Raw genomic sequence first — 16,325 nt, forward strand, 5'->3', positions numbered from 1 at the left:
TGCGGCGCCTGGCTGGCCCGAGGCGGGGCGGGGAGGCGCGGCGGCGTGGCGGCGCAGGTGCGGCGCACTCGGGCTGCCGCGAGGGAGGGGCGGAGGGGGCGGCGCTGCAGAGGAGGCGCGCGGGGCTGGAACTACTGCTCTGTGTACTCCTTCCCACCTTCAGAGAGGTCAGTGCGAGAGGTGTGAATATCCGGAGACCGGGGAGAAGGAGCCGCAAAATTCGTCCCAGCTGCCTGCGACCAGTTACCAAACTTCAGTGCCTACCAAAGACCTATTTTCTGACTCTTCTTGAGAGTCTTCCTTAGGACCGGAACCTACCCTGTAAGTGGAGAACCCAGTTTGCTACAACTTGGCAGAGGTTCCTCGGAGTGTCAACATCAGTTGGGGATTTATGGAACCTAGACCCCACTGCTAACGTCCGCTGTCGCGAATGGTGTCCCTTCTGAGGCATTGACTGAAGGCAGTGTAGGGAGGGTCCCAATAGGCTGAATAGCCGATTTTGCATTTATGGTGCTAAGGAAAAAGATGAAAGCCCTCAGCAACCTACTCAAGATGTTATCCTTTGAAGACAGTGGAAATTTTCAAAGTTCTGTGCAAGACACAAATGTTTTACATAGATATATAATCCTAGTTTATATGTATAGGATACACACATACTCATACATATATGGGATTAGTTATGTAATCTAGGATTGCTTTCAGAGGACATTTACGATAATTGCAGAAAACCCTTCCTTGGGAAAGGATACTGGGAGTGGAGTCGTCCTCTTGCTTTCAAAAGACTTAATGTTCAGTTAGCATATAAAGGACAGGTTTTCTTGTTCTATCCCAGTAAGCCAAGCAAATTCCTGTGAAGCTAGCTGTTTCCCTTTCCTACTGCATTTTCCCCAAGATAAAGGTATAGAATGCATCACAGCCCTTTTATGAAGTCTGTTTGTTGTTACTTAGGTTAACTCCTCCTCCCAGTTTAATAATGTCTTGCCCCTAAACCTTGTCAAGTGGAGAATATTGCTTCCATCTATCTAATTTCTTGTTGCTAACAATTGGGCTGACTAGAGAAGCCTAAAGTTAGGATGAAAATAAAATACCACACACTGGAATTAACTTTTCTGGGGTATAAGAATCCGTAAGCAATGAGACTGTTCCCATCTTTTCTTTCATGAACATAGCTGTTGCATTCCAGACGTCTCAGCACCAGTACCAAAACTAGTAACCTCTTGGGGGTCACAGGATTACATCATTATGGTGGTTTTGGGGTTGTGTGTTTAACTTTGGACCTCCTTAATTTCAACATTTCATCAATTGCCAGCTTTTAGCAATCTTCTCACACTCACCCCATACTCCCCGTCACTAATCCAGTCCCAGATCACTTCACACCTAGACACAGACTTTTCTCTCTCTGGCACCACTGTAAGCCAATCCTCTTGGTCACAATACCTCTGCTGTAACCAGCTAGCCTCCTAGGGATATTGTCATGTCTTGCGTTTTCCTGCTTCTGCCTTAGCTCCAGCTTATCACCATCCTCCTCATCCATACCTGTTCATCAGTTTCTGACTTTAAGAAGGTTACCCTCTTCAGGAATCAGAACTCTACTGATTCCTACTTTCTATTCCCAGCCTGATCACCTCTGCCTTATGTTCTTTGGTGCAGGGCTGATAGTTTGTGTTTCTTTTATGACCCTGAATAGATTGTTAACCCTTGTGCCTGATGTCAGATTTGTTAACTAGGACTTACCACACTATCCCAAGGACATTCAACTACACTTACTTGGTCTCAGGCACTGTAGTTCAAGTAACAAGGAATTCCTGGTGCTGAGGAGGAGGCAGTACATCTGTGGCCTTGCAGGAAAATTCAGAAATCAATGCATTCCTCCATCCACCTCATTTACCTAAACTCATTCATCACCGTGTCAAAGATATATGTTCCTGCTCTCATTCCCTTGAGTAGGAAATCTCCAGGTGACCTGATGGTCATTCTGTGGTCATTGCTTCTGACCACACAGTTCATTAAGTTGACCATCCTTGAATGACACATTCCGACCAGGGATGGTGGTTGTTATGGGCTCAGTTGTGTTCTTTTCCAGTTCATACGTTGAAATTCTAACCCTCAGGAACTCAGAGTATGACCGTATGTGGAGATAGGGCCTTTAAAGAGGTAATTAAGGTAAAATGAGATAATATGAGTGGCCCCTGATCCAAGATGACTGGTGTCCTGATAAGAAGAAATTAGGACACATACAACACTGACTAAGGGACAACCCTGTGAGGACATAACAAGAAGGTGGCCATTTGCAAAGCAAGCAGAGAGGTTTCAGAAGAAACAAGACCTGCTGATATCTTGATCAACAGCCTCTAGCCTCCAGAACTGTCTGTTGTTTAAGCTGTCCGCTCTGTGGTATTTGTTATGGCAGCCCAAGCAAACAAATACAGTGGTCCTCCTGGATCACTCCAGGTTAGTAATCACACACTGACTGGGAGCGATGATCGTTCCCAGTCACTGCTTACCACATGTGGCCAGGGAAGGTGATCCTCTCTGGTAATGGCACGACACTCACCATATTCTGTCCAGGGAAGGGACCTTCCCCAATCACATCAAGTCAGTCACCGCATACTGACCACATAATGATCAAGGAAAGTGATTCTCACCGATTCCATGTTTACTCCCTATAGATGCAGAAAAGGAGGGTTTTGCACAGAGCAGAAGGCCTCAAACTCAAAACTCTTGCCACTGACACACCCTCCTTCTGAAGAATTCATGTGGAAAAGGCAAAACAAACTCTACTACCTGTCTAGAACTGAATATACCAGAAACCTGTGGCTAGGCTAAAGGTAGCCAGACGCAGGCAAGGCCAACAGCCTCTGAAGGGGCGTGGCTCAACCCCCCACCCAACAGGGGTGCTCACTGAATGGAGACAGGCTCCTCCAAACAGATCCCCTCTCTGGAGGTAGGAATAGTGAGTGTACTCAGATGGAGATGTCTCAGTGCATTTACTCATGGTGCCTACAGCACATTGCAATTTTGAAAGCACTGAGAACCAGAGAGACTCTAAGAGACCTCACATCCCCTGACTCTCTTGAAACACTATTAGCAAAGGTAATTGGGGCTAGTTTTGTCTGATGAGAGTAATAACTCAGACTGGTACAAGTGTCTTCCTTAAAGGGTGACACAGCTTTCCTCTCCAAAACATCCATGATCAACTAGGGCCAATATGCCAATCCAACCACTCACTGCAGTTTATAGAGTATAACCTGTCCTGTAAAAGCTGTCCAAAAGAAATGCCACGCACATTGGCGAATGTTCTACTAGTCATATTTTAAAAAGTAAACACAGATAAAATTAATTTTAACAATTTATTTTATTTAACCCAATATTTCTAAAACATTGTCATTTCAACATGTAATCAACAAAAATTATTGAGACATTTTACTTCCTTTTTTAATATTGTCTTAAATCTAGTATTTTATACTTACAGCATGTCCCAATTCAGATGCCAAATTTTCATCGGAAACACTTGATCTGTATTTAGATTTCACAAAATTTACTGTTGCAAAAAGCAGATTCACATTCCTAAGTTGTTTTAAACAAACTAAAGTTTTTCACGCCAGGTGTGGTGGCTCATATCTGTAATCCTAGCACTTTGGGAGGCCAAGGCGGGCAGATGATTTGAGGTCAGGAGTTCAAGACCAGCCTGGCCAACATGGTGAAACCCCGTCTCTACTAAAAATACAAAAATTAGCCAGGCATGGTGGCAGGTTCCTGTGATCCCAGCAACTCAGTAGGTTGAGGCAGGAGAATCACTTGAACCCAGGAGGCAGAGGTTGCAGTCAGCCGAGATTGCGTACCACTGCACTCCAGCTTGGGCGACAAAGCGAGACTCTGTCTCAAATAAAGTTTTTCAATAACTAAATACAGTATCAGTTTCTTAATATAAATTTAATGACAATGAAATAAAATAGAAACTTTTGTCATGTTAGCCACATCTCAAGTGTTTCATGGCCACGTGTGGCTACTAAGTTAGGCAGTGTAGGTCTAAAGGGCTAGAAACGTGCCTTCTAATTGTGTCTAAATTTCCAGTGCTAGAGACAATCAGAGATGTCTGGAGCTAGAAAAATTCTTGCAGTTCAGTAACCCAACTCCCTTGTTTTAGAAGGGAAGAAACCTACAATGAGAGAAGTTGAGGGACTTGCAAAAGATCACACACCTAAATTAGGTGGTACATATCTGAACAATAATTTAGGTCTCCTGACTCTTAATCCTAAGATATTATTTAAGCCTCTTCACATCAGACATACTTCAGAATAAAGTAATTTTTAAATTTATCTGAATCATCACTCCGATGATACAGGCAAGAGAAAGCAAACCTGTATCCCAACTGCATTCTCATAACCTGATAAGAGCACACCCTACAATATTTAAGGCACCCTCCTTCCACTCTGTCTTAGGGTCCATGTGGTTTCATCTGTCAGCTCTCTTACCTCAATGCATCACTGCTTCCTCTCCTTGGAGCCACCTGGCCGAACATCGCTGCCGCCCGCCCACAGAGCATCCGGCCACATTTTTCTGTCTGCAGTTTTCCTCTCCCAGGTGTCTACCACACGTTATTTAAGGTTGTGCTTCAGAGAATCCTTTATATTTGCAAACCAAAATATTCAGTAGAAACTACAGTAAAGTTGTAGAAGAGCTGCTATGCTCCAGCCACAAACACACCAGGCTCTAAAGTTCTACCTCGTGAGAAGCTGTGAGAGAGAAAGAGAAGATATATGTGTGGTTAAGTGTGTGACATCAGGCAGCCCTGCCTTCAAGTCCCAGTTCTGCCCATTCCTTGTTGTGTGACTTTGGGCAATCCTCAGTTTTCTCATCTGTGAAATGGGGATAATAATAATAGCTACCTCCATGAGATTGAAATGGGATAATGCATACTAAGAACAGTGCCTAACAAGAATAAACCCTTGGTTCTGTTCCTACAAGCTATTATTATTTACTAGTGCTTTGCCAGCTCCCCATGTGCACTACTGTGCCCTGTGACTAGCAAGATGCTCAAGACATTGTGGGTTCTATATAAATATTTGTCAAATGGCTTTATAAGATACTTTTGATTTTCCTCACATCTTATGGTTGATGCTAGTAGGGATCATTGGGGGAAAAATGTCATTGGAAAGGAAAGGGGAGAGGGAGGTGACTGCTTTTCCTTTCAGTATCTATCTGGTGGAGACACCCAAGTTCGGAATGAAGCTCTAAGGTCAACAAATGGTGGAGTCCAGGGGGCCGTGTGAGATAAAGAAATTAGTCACTAGTGTTTAAAGGAAGTAGATATCAAGTGGCACAAAGAAATAAATACAGGATATAAATATAGGGTGCTGTCTATTTGATTTGAGTAGATAACGCCTACTAGCTCTCCCTAATAAATCTCTTCCTTTTTCACTTTGCTAAGAAACTTCCTCTGCCAACTGCATATACCATGAATGACAACCTGCTATCACATTCTCCAGGGTACATGGCAGGTACCCTTCCAGAAACCCTTCACTGAGTGAGTCTTCTTACAGCAGGCAGTAGCAGATATAGATAAGGCAGAGCCAACTTTTAATCTCCAGCAACTCCCTCATTAGGAGTGATCTTTGTGTCAACTGGTGTAAGGTGATAGCATGAACATTGAGAAGGCCAATCTACTCTGAAAGTTGAGCCATTTTGTGGCATAAAAGCATTAGTAATGTGGGAAATGGTACTATTCCTGATTATCACAGCATTCCTGACATTGAGAATATTCAAAGATTCTTGAGTCTTTTTAGTAGTTGGCCTTTCCTTTAGATTTATAGAGCAGCATTTCATGGCTTCACTTTTACCGAAGAATCAGTAAGTTCAGAGCTGTTCAGAAACCTTTAAAAGGTCACAGATTATGAGAGAATGGTTCTGTAATTTACCAGCTGTGAGATCTTGACCAGGTTAGAAAATGTCTGTGCCTCTATTTTTCATCTGTAAAATGGAGATAATATACTTGCCTCATAGTGTACATGGCAACAACAGTTCATAAATAATGAAACTGGCACTGTTCTAAATGTGTTGCTTATGTTAATTCATCTAATGCTCACATCCTCCTATGAGTTACAGTGCTATATTTTCCTCCTTTAAAGATAAGAAAACTGGCCAGGCATGGTGGCTCACACCTGTAATCCCAGCACTTTGGGAGGCCAAGGCAGGTAGATCATGAGGTCAGGAGATTGAGACCATTCTGGCTAACATGGTGAAACCCCGTCTGTACTAAAATTACAAAAAAAAAAAAAAAAAAAAAATTAGCTGGGCGTGATGGTGGCGCCTGTAGTCCCAGCTACTCGGGAGGCTGAGCCAGGAGAATGGCATGAACCGGGGAGGCAGAGCTTGCAGTGAGCCGAGATCACACCACTGCACTCCAGCCTGGGCAACAGAGTGAGACTCCATCTCAAAAAAAAAAAAAAAAAACCAGAAAACTAAGGGACATGGAAGTTATATACTTGCTTGCAGTCATTCAAGTCCATCCTCTACTACACAGACTTTTTTTTTTTTTTTGAGACAGGTTCTCACTCTGTCAGCCAGGCTGGAGTGCAGTGGCGCAATCTCAGCTCACTGCAACCCCTGCACCCCAGGCTCAAGTGATTCTCGTGCCTCAGCCTCCTGAGTAGCTGGGACTACAGGCGTGCATTCCACACCCAGTTTTTTTTTTTTTTTTTTTTTTTTTTTTAGTAGTGACAGGGTTTCGCCATTTGCCCAGGCTGATCTCAAACTCCTGAGCTCAGGTAACCCCGCTTCCCCCAGCCTCCCAAAGTGTCAGGATTACAGGTGTGAGCCACCACACTCAGCCTACACAGATTTTACTGTGTGGATATTTAATAACTAGCTACTAACAAAAGAGCACACCTTCTTGGGTGTTTTATTCATCTAGTTCCTGGAGTCCTTGTTCTTTTCAGCCTTTTGTTTCTTCTCATATCTACCATTCCAAAATTGCTTTATTGTTAAAATAACTTTTCAAGTATATAAAAAATGCAAAGGGAGAGGGCTCAGAGTTAGAGACATCTGGTTGAAACTCCTGTTTAGCTTAATATAGATACAGATGTTTACATATAGAAATATTTATAGGTTATGTGTATATACATGGGTTTACATACACATGTATAGCTCCTTGCTCTGTTAGCTGAGGGTGCCTAAAAAGTAATGACACCTCAGAAACAACAGCATGCTTAGCACTGAGGTCTTAGTCTCTAATATCATTCTCCAAGAAAAGGAATCAAAACTCCTTGGAGAAATGGCTGCTTTTGTGACTGAGGATGGAAATATACAGATGGGCCTGAAGTATCTTGTAGTCCAGAAAGAAGGAAGTGCAAGCAAACACCACCATGCAATTATGGGGGCATTCAAAGAGAAGGGAACCAGGAGCCAATTACAAGAGCTCACAATGGCCAAAGCTAGGACAATTTGAGCAACACAAGAAATAAAGCAGTAGTAGACTATAACCCAAAGTATAAAATAAATGTCTATGAATTCATACTGACATAAGTAAATGGTTGAAAGAATAGACAAATCTTCCATACAGAAGAAATATGAGCAATTTATGCAGATACTCCACCCTCAAGTCGGTGGAGCATAACTCCCCACTCCTTAAGTGTGGGCTGCCCATAGTGACTTTCTTCCAAAGACTGAAATATAGGAAGAGATGGGGAGAAAGCAGCTTTAGGGTGGAGAAACCTGACGAAACCCACCTCAAGCCAGATGATCAAGGTTAAGGTCAGTAGTCATAAGTCATAAGTCATGATGTTATGTATCCTTAATATAACATGATAAGTATGATACTTTGCCTGTGTAGTCTTCCTCCCAAAAACCCACAATCCCAGTGCAACCATCAGAAAATCATTAGGCAAATCCCAGTTGAGGAACATTCTATAAAATACCTGACCTATACTCCTCAAAACTGTCAAGGCCATCCAAAACAAGGGAAGTCTGAGAAATAATTACAGCCAAGAGAGACCTGAGGAGACGTGACGACTAAGTGTAGTGTGGTATGCTGGGTGGGAACCTGGAATAGAAAAATGATGCTAGGCAAAAACTAAGGAAATCTTTATTTAATAATAACGTATTAATATTGGTTTATCAGTTGTGACAAATGCACCCTTGCTAATGTAAGATCCTGTAATAAAAAGGGAAATTGGTTGGGTATGAATCTAAAACTGCTCTAAAATAAAAGGCTTTGTTTAGAAAAATGAATGAGTCTGCCATTGCTTTAAATATTCAAATTTAGAGAATGTAGAACTAATAAAATAATCAAAATATAGCCCTGCTATTATTTTTGCAGTCTATTAAAAACACCATTGTACTAGTAATTTGATGCAGGTTCAATCCAATATCAAACTCCAATCAAAATTTCCAAGTCAGATAAAAGTATATGTAATAGGAATCCAGAAAGAGATCCAGAAAATTGTGTTTCAATATTATGTATATCATCTGATTTTAATCACAAAGTGAATCTTTCATCTAGCATGTTGCCTGCCTCTCCTTTAATTTCTAATATGGTAAGTATTGACCATACTAACCATGTCCTATGGACTATACTTACTAGATTACCATACTTACCATTACTTATCTACGTAGATATAACCTGCATCAACCAAAACTCTTTGAGGTCCTGAGTAATATTTGAATGTAGAAGTTTGAGAACCAAACAGCTTGAGAACCACTATTCTCATCATAGTGACCCATTTGCTCTTTCAAGACTGGGACATTTGTTACTCTATGGCCACCCTGTATCTTAACCCCATCAGTGTTTAGAGAATTCCTCACCTTTTGAGTCCATGACAGTGAAAGTGACAAATATACTCCTTGCAGCTTGGGAGGAACAATTACCTTAGGTTCTATCAACCAATCACACATATGCACTTGAACCTTTGAATCTGGAGCTAGTAAGTCTGGGCCATGAAGAATGCTGAGACGGAAGGAGCAATCAGGCCCTGGAAGCAGCAGGTCTAGTGGCATCTCCAGTGTCCACGGCACAGGGTGCAGTGTAGAATCCTGAGTTTGGGTAATAGTGTCATCGTCTTCCCCTGAACAATCCACAGACATGACTTTGGAGGTTTTTCCTAGTTATCTTGTCCTAACTTTGGTTCTCCAGCCTGGATCTCCTTTCTATGAACTACTCAATATCCTTTAAATACATTGTTTTTCAGCTTCAGATATCCAGAGATGTTTAGTTGCTTGCAATTAAGAACTCTGACTGGTCCTATGAAAAACTGATTTCTTAGTTAGCTTCTGTGGTTATATATTTTGACCACTTTTATATTAATCAGCCTTTCTGAAATTCTACAAATAAACCATGGTTAACCAAAATAAAAAGAAAGCAAAATAAATGTACCCTTTGTTTTATCTGCCATAGAAAACGAACAACAGCCAGGCACGGTGGCTCATGCCTGTAATCGCAGCATTTTGGGAGGCTGAGGCAGGAGGATCACTTGAGGCCAGGAGTTTGAGACCAGCCTGGGCAACATGGTGAAACTCTGTCTCTACAAAAATAAATAAATAAATAAATAAATTAGGCAGGCATGGTGGCATGCGCCTGTAGTCCTAGCTACTCAGGATGCTGAAGAAGGGGGACTGCTTGAGCTCTGGAGTTCAAAGTTGCAGTGAGCTATAATTGTGCCGTTGCACTCCAGCCTGGGCAACCCTGTTTAAAAAAAAAAAGAAAAAAAAGAAAACAAACAACAACACAAATAAATTAAAACATCTAGCTTTTTGAAAGATGAAAAAAAATGTTGGCCTTCTACTCTGGCTATACACTTTTACTTAGACTTTGGAATTGTGATCCAACTTTCAACAAGCAGAGTGTAAGATTTTCATTGTATTACTTCCCAGCTGTGCAATTTCTATAAAATGGGCAAGAGGCTCTGAAGAGAATGCCTGGTGACGCCATGCCATGTGCTTAGTTCATTATAAATCATTTCAAGTACCTCCAGCCTCACTGAGCCAATCAAAACAGAAATGTTCTAACGCATTTGAGAGAATCTTGTTTTATAGAGTGCTTAAGAGAGGCATGAAAAGCATACTAGATTTCAAATGTACCAAATTATCCAGAAAGGATTTTGGAACTGGTTCCTATTAGGTTACTTTTCATTATTATTTGATACGACATATAAAATATAACGCTTTTCTGTTTGAGCTGCTAGTGCCTGGAATGGTTCTGCCTTCTACAATTTCGCAAGCAAATTTTAATGCATTTCTATTCTAGTCTAGTTACTACCTTATTGCTAGACATCAAAAGTGAAAAGTGTGCAGGTCAGTTGGGCCCTTCAGATCTTTCCATTTCATGCTAACTCGAATTATTAGGGACTTAAATTAATTTTGACTAGAAAAAGCATCTTCTTCTACAATTGAAATACTACCACAGATGAAGGATTCTTTGAAGTAGCGTCTTGAAATAATTTAGGGAAAACGTACAAGGAGAGCAACCCATTGCTATTTCCTCTCATCTCCAGTTTCCACAGTTAACTTCTCAGCAGAAAGGCTTGTGTATAGTAGAAATCCACAGACAAGCATAAATTAGTACACCCCACCTTGAGAACAGGTTGAGAAATTTAAAAGCTGGCACATGGAATGACCACTGTTAAGCTATTTCTTGCAAGCCTAAACTACAGACGCACCTTTTAAAATATGAGATGTTTGAGCACTTGACAGATGATTATCTTGGTCTACTTGAGAGAAGTTCCACAGGCATAAAATCAGTTGTCTTTATTTCTTCCTGTCTCTCACCCAGGCCTTTTTTTTTTTCTTCCTGCTAAGAACAGGAAATTGCAGAAATAAAGATTTGATCAGTCGCCATTAATTCAGTAAGCTTTGTTTAGTTTAACCTAAGCTAACAGCACATTTATAATTTGCCCAAATAAATCACACAAATTATCAGAATAGGCTAGTTTTGTATATAATTATCTCTTAATCACCAGTCCTTGCGTTCTTCTTCTCATTAAGCCTGTCTCTGAGGAGGTTGTCCTTTCACAGTAAAAATAGGCGATACCTTTGAGACACTTTCTGTTACTCATTGACCTAGAAAAATCCCCTGCTAGTAGCTCGGTCCTGAGTAGGTCTGAAAGCTTCTGGGTCAATCACACATGCTGAATGTGGCACAGGATATATTAATATTAATAACACTTGATGTCTGTACAGCATTTTAGTCAATATAGAGCTTTCACATGCAATGACTTATCTGAGCCTCAACAGTCTGGGGATTACTGTTAGCAAAGCTAGTGTTATCCCATTTTACAGATGAGAACAGAGGTCGTGAGAGTGACTTGTCCATCAGAGGTCAGGGTTCAGTCTAGGGCTGAAGACTGTGGGCTCTTTTGAGTGACCCCTAACAGAGAAGACTCTCCAGAGAGCACACTTACCCGAGACATGCTTTCTCTTTTCTCTCACCCCACCCCTTGCCTGAAGCATTATAGGAGCCCTATGACAGATCAGCTGCGAACAATGCAGAAGAAAGGGAAACATAATTTTTCTGGAGGACCCAAAGTCCAGATGGCAAGCCAGACCAAGCCCCACGGCTGTCTTACCTGCAGGTGTGTGCAGCACCAGAAGCCCCAAAACAGTGTTCACATCTCCCCACCTGGCCGAGCCACACTCACTCCCTGCTGCAGCCCAGATTGCCTGAGGAGGTTTCAGGTGGGGATTTAGGAAAATCAAGAATGATTTACCACCTAAAGTAATAAGATTTAGCACAGAACTAAGAATTGCAAACCAAGAGCTAAGGTTAGAGGAAGATATTTAAGAGAAAGAAATGTACTTGCTGTTTTTAAAAGTTGACATTTCTGTAGTAAGAATGAAGAACTAAGAGTACAAATAATTAATTGTTTTTACAGTGAAATGACACAGAGGAATGTTCTAAGTAAAGCGGGGCAATACATTTATACGCAAGGTGCAATGTATTCGTCATTTTATTTAATTCTTGGAACACAACCTTGAATGGTTATTCTCACTTCTCAGATGAGGAAACCCAGGCTTACAGAGTTTGAGTGACTTACTTAAGGCCATATAGGGAGTGAGTGAAGACAAAATTTGAACTCAGATTACAAATCCCATTTCTTTTCAGGATACTGCACTACAATCCAAGTACAGCTTACCTGTTCTCACTTTTATTTTCCATTACGTCCCATCTCTGTAACTCATTATTCAAATAAGTTTATATTATTATAGTGGGAACCTACTTATCTGGTTATCTAACGTCTAAGGAACAGGAAGTAGGCCAAAACTCTTCTGAGAAACATAATAGATGTTACAACGTTCACATGTGAGAAGATTCTCCTTGGCAGCCATTCTGTCTTTCAAGTATACGCTGTAATTATTTTGGATGTTTATAGGACTGCAATGATAGGATACTGTGGGAGCTTTCCCTCTGATCTTCCAATGACTGGCTGCTCTTCCAACTTCAGTTCTCATCTTAAATGTTACATCCTCTGAGAGGCTTTCTCCATCCCTTGCTGCTCCCTGTTCTTTATAGCACTTTTTATAACCATTGGTAATTATGGACTTATTTGTTTATTGCCCGTCTTCCCCATGACATTGTAAACTCCCCAAAGGCAGGAAACATGGCTGCTTTATTCAGCAGTGTTTCCTAGCACTTATGGTACCTGGCACAAAGTATGGTAAGTGTTCATGGGATGGATGAAAGAATGGACAAATGGACGTGCAGAAATATGTGGTTTTGTCATCTGACCTAGGGAAGACTGGATTACGTTTTGAGCTAGGGTAGCTCAATCACCCTTTCCATATAAATAGTCTTGAGATTTGGTGGCCTCCCAAAGACAATAGACAGGCGCTATGAAGCCAGTCCACTGGGACAGGAGGAGGAAGGAAAGTAACATCTACTGAGCCCTTAATAAGTACAAAGCAATGAACTATTAGAAGTAATGGTGGCTGGGTGCGGTGGCTCAATGGTGGCTCATGCCTGTAATCCTAGCACTTTGGGAGGCCAAAGCAGGTGGATCATGAGGTCAGGAGTTCAGGACCTGCCTGGCCAAGATGGTGAAACCCCGTCTTCACTAAAAATACAAAAATTAGCCAGGTGCAGTGGCAGGTGCCTGTAATCCCAGCTACTCGGGAGGCTGAGGTAGGAGAATCACTTGAACCCCAGTGGCAGAGGTTGCAGTGAGCCGAGATTGTGCCACTGCACTTCAGCCTGGGTGATAGAGTGAGACTCTGTCTCAAAAAAAAAGTAATGGTAAAACCCACGATTACTCTTGCACCAACCTAATAGCTGTACATGGACTTATTTAACATAAAAAGCACTGCAGGAGAAAGAAAAACCCCTATTTTACAAATGAAAAAAGTGAGACTTACACTGGTGAGGTTGCCCAAGGTCACCCAACAAAGTGGCAGAACCAGGATATGAAGTGCAGAACCAGGATATGAAGTTAATCTGTCACTTTTTTTTTTTTAAATAAAGCAAATTTGGCCAGGCACAGTGACTCACGCCTGTAATCTCAGAACTTTGGGAGGCCAAGGTGGGAGGATCGCTTGAGCTCAGGAGTTCAAGACCAGATTGGGTAACATGGCAAAACCCCATCTCTACAAAAAATACAAAAATTAACTGGGCATGGAGGTGCACCTGTGGTCCCAGCTACTCAGGAGGCAGAGTTGAGAGGATCACTTGAGCCTAGGAGGTCAAGGCTACAGTGAGCCACGATCACACCACTGTGCTCCAGCATGGGTGACAGAGTGAGACCCTGTCTTAAAAAGAAGCAAATTTACTTTAAAATATGTTTGTCTTTTTTTATTGACCCATAACTTACATACAAGAAGTGCTTATATTTTAAGTATGCAGTTGATAACAAATATGCATACACCCTTGTACCACCACCCAAATCAAGAAATAGTACACTTCTAGCCATGGAGAAGTCCTCCCCAATTCCAGTATCTCCATGGTAAGCATGGTTTTGACTTCTATGATCACCGGCTCCTGTTGCCTGTTTTTAAAGTTCACGTGATGAGACCTTAACTGTGTGCCCTCTTTGCGTTAGGACTCTTTTTTTTTTTTCTTTTTTGACAGATTCTCGCTGTGTCACCCAGGCTGGAGTGTAGTGGTGCTATCTCAGCTCACTGCAACCTCTGCCTCGTGGGTTCAAGCGATTCTCCTGCCTCAGCCTCCCAAGTAGCTGGGACTATAGAAGCCCGCCACCATGCCCAGTTTTTTTATTTTTTATGTTTTTGTAGTTTTAGTAGAGATGGGGTTTCACTATGTTGGCCAGGCTGGTCTTGAACTCCTAACCTCATGATCCACCCGCCTTGGCCTCCCAAAGTGCCGGGATTACAGGCGTGAGTCACTGTGCTCGGCTGTGTTAGGACTCTTTTGTCTGTGGATTCATCTACGTTGTTGCTTGCAGCAGCAATTGATCTTTTTCATCGCCGAGTTATATTACCCTGAATTACTATAATCACAATCTATTCTACTATTGACAGACATTTGCATTGTTTTCAGTTTTATTAATAAAGTGCTATGAAACAAATCTTGAACATTTGTTTTGGTGGACATAAGCACTCATTTCTGTTGGGTACACACTCGGAAACTGGAATTGCTAGTCATGGTGTGCATATATTTGGCTGTAATTGATGCTGCTAAACAGTTTATCAAAGTGGTTACATCAATTTACACTCCTACCAGTAATGCAGAGAATTCCCATTGCTCCATATCCTTGATACGTGTTAACTATCATCAGTTCTTTTCATTTGAGTCACTCTGGTGAAGATAAGCAATGCTTTTATAAACTATGCATGGCACCTCTGAATGGGTTATAAGCCCTCAGAAGAGGAAAGATCAAGAGTTTGCTTCTGGCTCTTACATGAATCTGACTTGATACTACTCCCTGGTCTCAAGAAAATGAGGCTTACATTTCTGGCCACCTACTAGGTGAAGTGGAGCCTCCCCAAAGAATAGAAATAGACTAACAACTGGCTCACAAATGCGATTAACACAAATAGAGAAATGGGTCAGAGCCAAGGGCAAGACTTTCACCTCTTTGGTCAGAACCACAGAGACCTCCAACAGAGGGGTGAATAAAGCCTCGTCAAAGTCAGTCCACCTTTTGAACTGGACTATTAGAGCAGAACTAGTTTGAAGTTAGTGAGGAAGTGCCTGCCTCATGTAGAGGGTCAGACAACTGTCACTACAGTTATTGTATTTTGAGCACTTTGTGTGTGCTACACCCAGGGCTTTATGCTTTATAGAATGTAATAGTTGGGACTGTTGGGTTGTAAATAACAGAATCCAACGTAATTTTTTAAATATTTATTTTTATTTTAAATTCCAGAGTACATGTGCAGGATGTGCAGGTTTGTTACATAGGTAGACATGTGGCATGGTGGTTTGCTATACCTGTCAATCCATCACCTAGGTATTAAGCCCAACATGCATTGGCTATTTTTCCTAATCCTCACCCTTCCCCCACCCTACCTCCTGACAGGTCCCAGTGTGTGTTGTGCCTCTCCCTGTATCCATGTGTTCTCATTGTTCAGCTCCCACTTATAAGTGAGAACATGTGGTGTTTGTTTTTTTGTCCCTGCATTAGTTTGCTGAGGATAATGGCTTCCAGGTCCATCCATGTCCCTGTAAAGGACATGATCTCATTCCTTTTTATGGCTGTGTAGTATTCCATGGTGTATATGGACCACATTTTTCTTATCCAGTCTATCACTGATGGGCATTTGGGTTGATTCCATGTTTTTTGCTATTGTGAATAATGCTGCAATGAACATATGCATGCATTTATCTTTGTAATAGTATGATTTATACTCCTTTGGGTATATACCTAGCAATGGGATTGCTGGGTCAAATGGTATTTCTGGCTCTAGATCTTTGAGGAATTGCCACACCATCTTCCACAATGGTTGAACTAATTTACATTCCCACCAACAGTGTAAAAGCGTTACCATTTCTCCATAACTTTGCCAGCTTCTGTTGTTTCTTGACTTTTTAATAATTGCCATTCTGACTGGCATGAGATGGTATCTCATTGTAGTTTTGATTTGCATTTTTCTAATATTCAGTGATGTTGAGCTTTTTTTCTTATGTTTGTTGGCTGCATGAATGTCTTCTTTTGAGAAGTGTCTGTTCATGTCCTTTGCCTACATTTTAATGTTTTTTGTTTTTTTTTTTTTTTGTAAATTTGTTTAAGTTCCTTGTAGATTCTGGATATCAGACCCTTGTCAGATGGATAGATTGCAAAAATTTTCTCCAACTCTGGACCAACCTGATTATTAATAAAACTTAATTTACTTAAAGGACAGCTATTCTGAGATTCTCCTTCTCTTTATATAAATATGTTAAA

General features: G+C 41.4%; 1 protein-coding gene across 1 annotated transcript in view; it reads right to left on the reverse strand.

Annotated features, from left to right (window-relative positions):
- Positions 1-3,899, reverse strand: part of STK17B (serine/threonine kinase 17b) — a 42,146-nt gene extending 38,247 nt beyond the window's left edge. The window contains exon 1 of the mRNA XM_055108912.2: positions 158-3,899. The gene's annotated coding sequence lies outside the window, so the exon portion shown is untranslated. The remainder of the gene's footprint in view (positions 1-157) is intronic.
- Positions 3,900-16,325: the final 12,426 nt, after the last annotated feature.

The sequence above is a fragment of the Pan paniscus genome, chromosome 13, assembly GCF_029289425.2.
Source record: "Pan paniscus chromosome 13, NHGRI_mPanPan1-v2.0_pri, whole genome shotgun sequence".
Classification (NCBI taxonomy): Eukaryota; Metazoa; Chordata; class Mammalia; order Primates; family Hominidae; genus Pan; species Pan paniscus.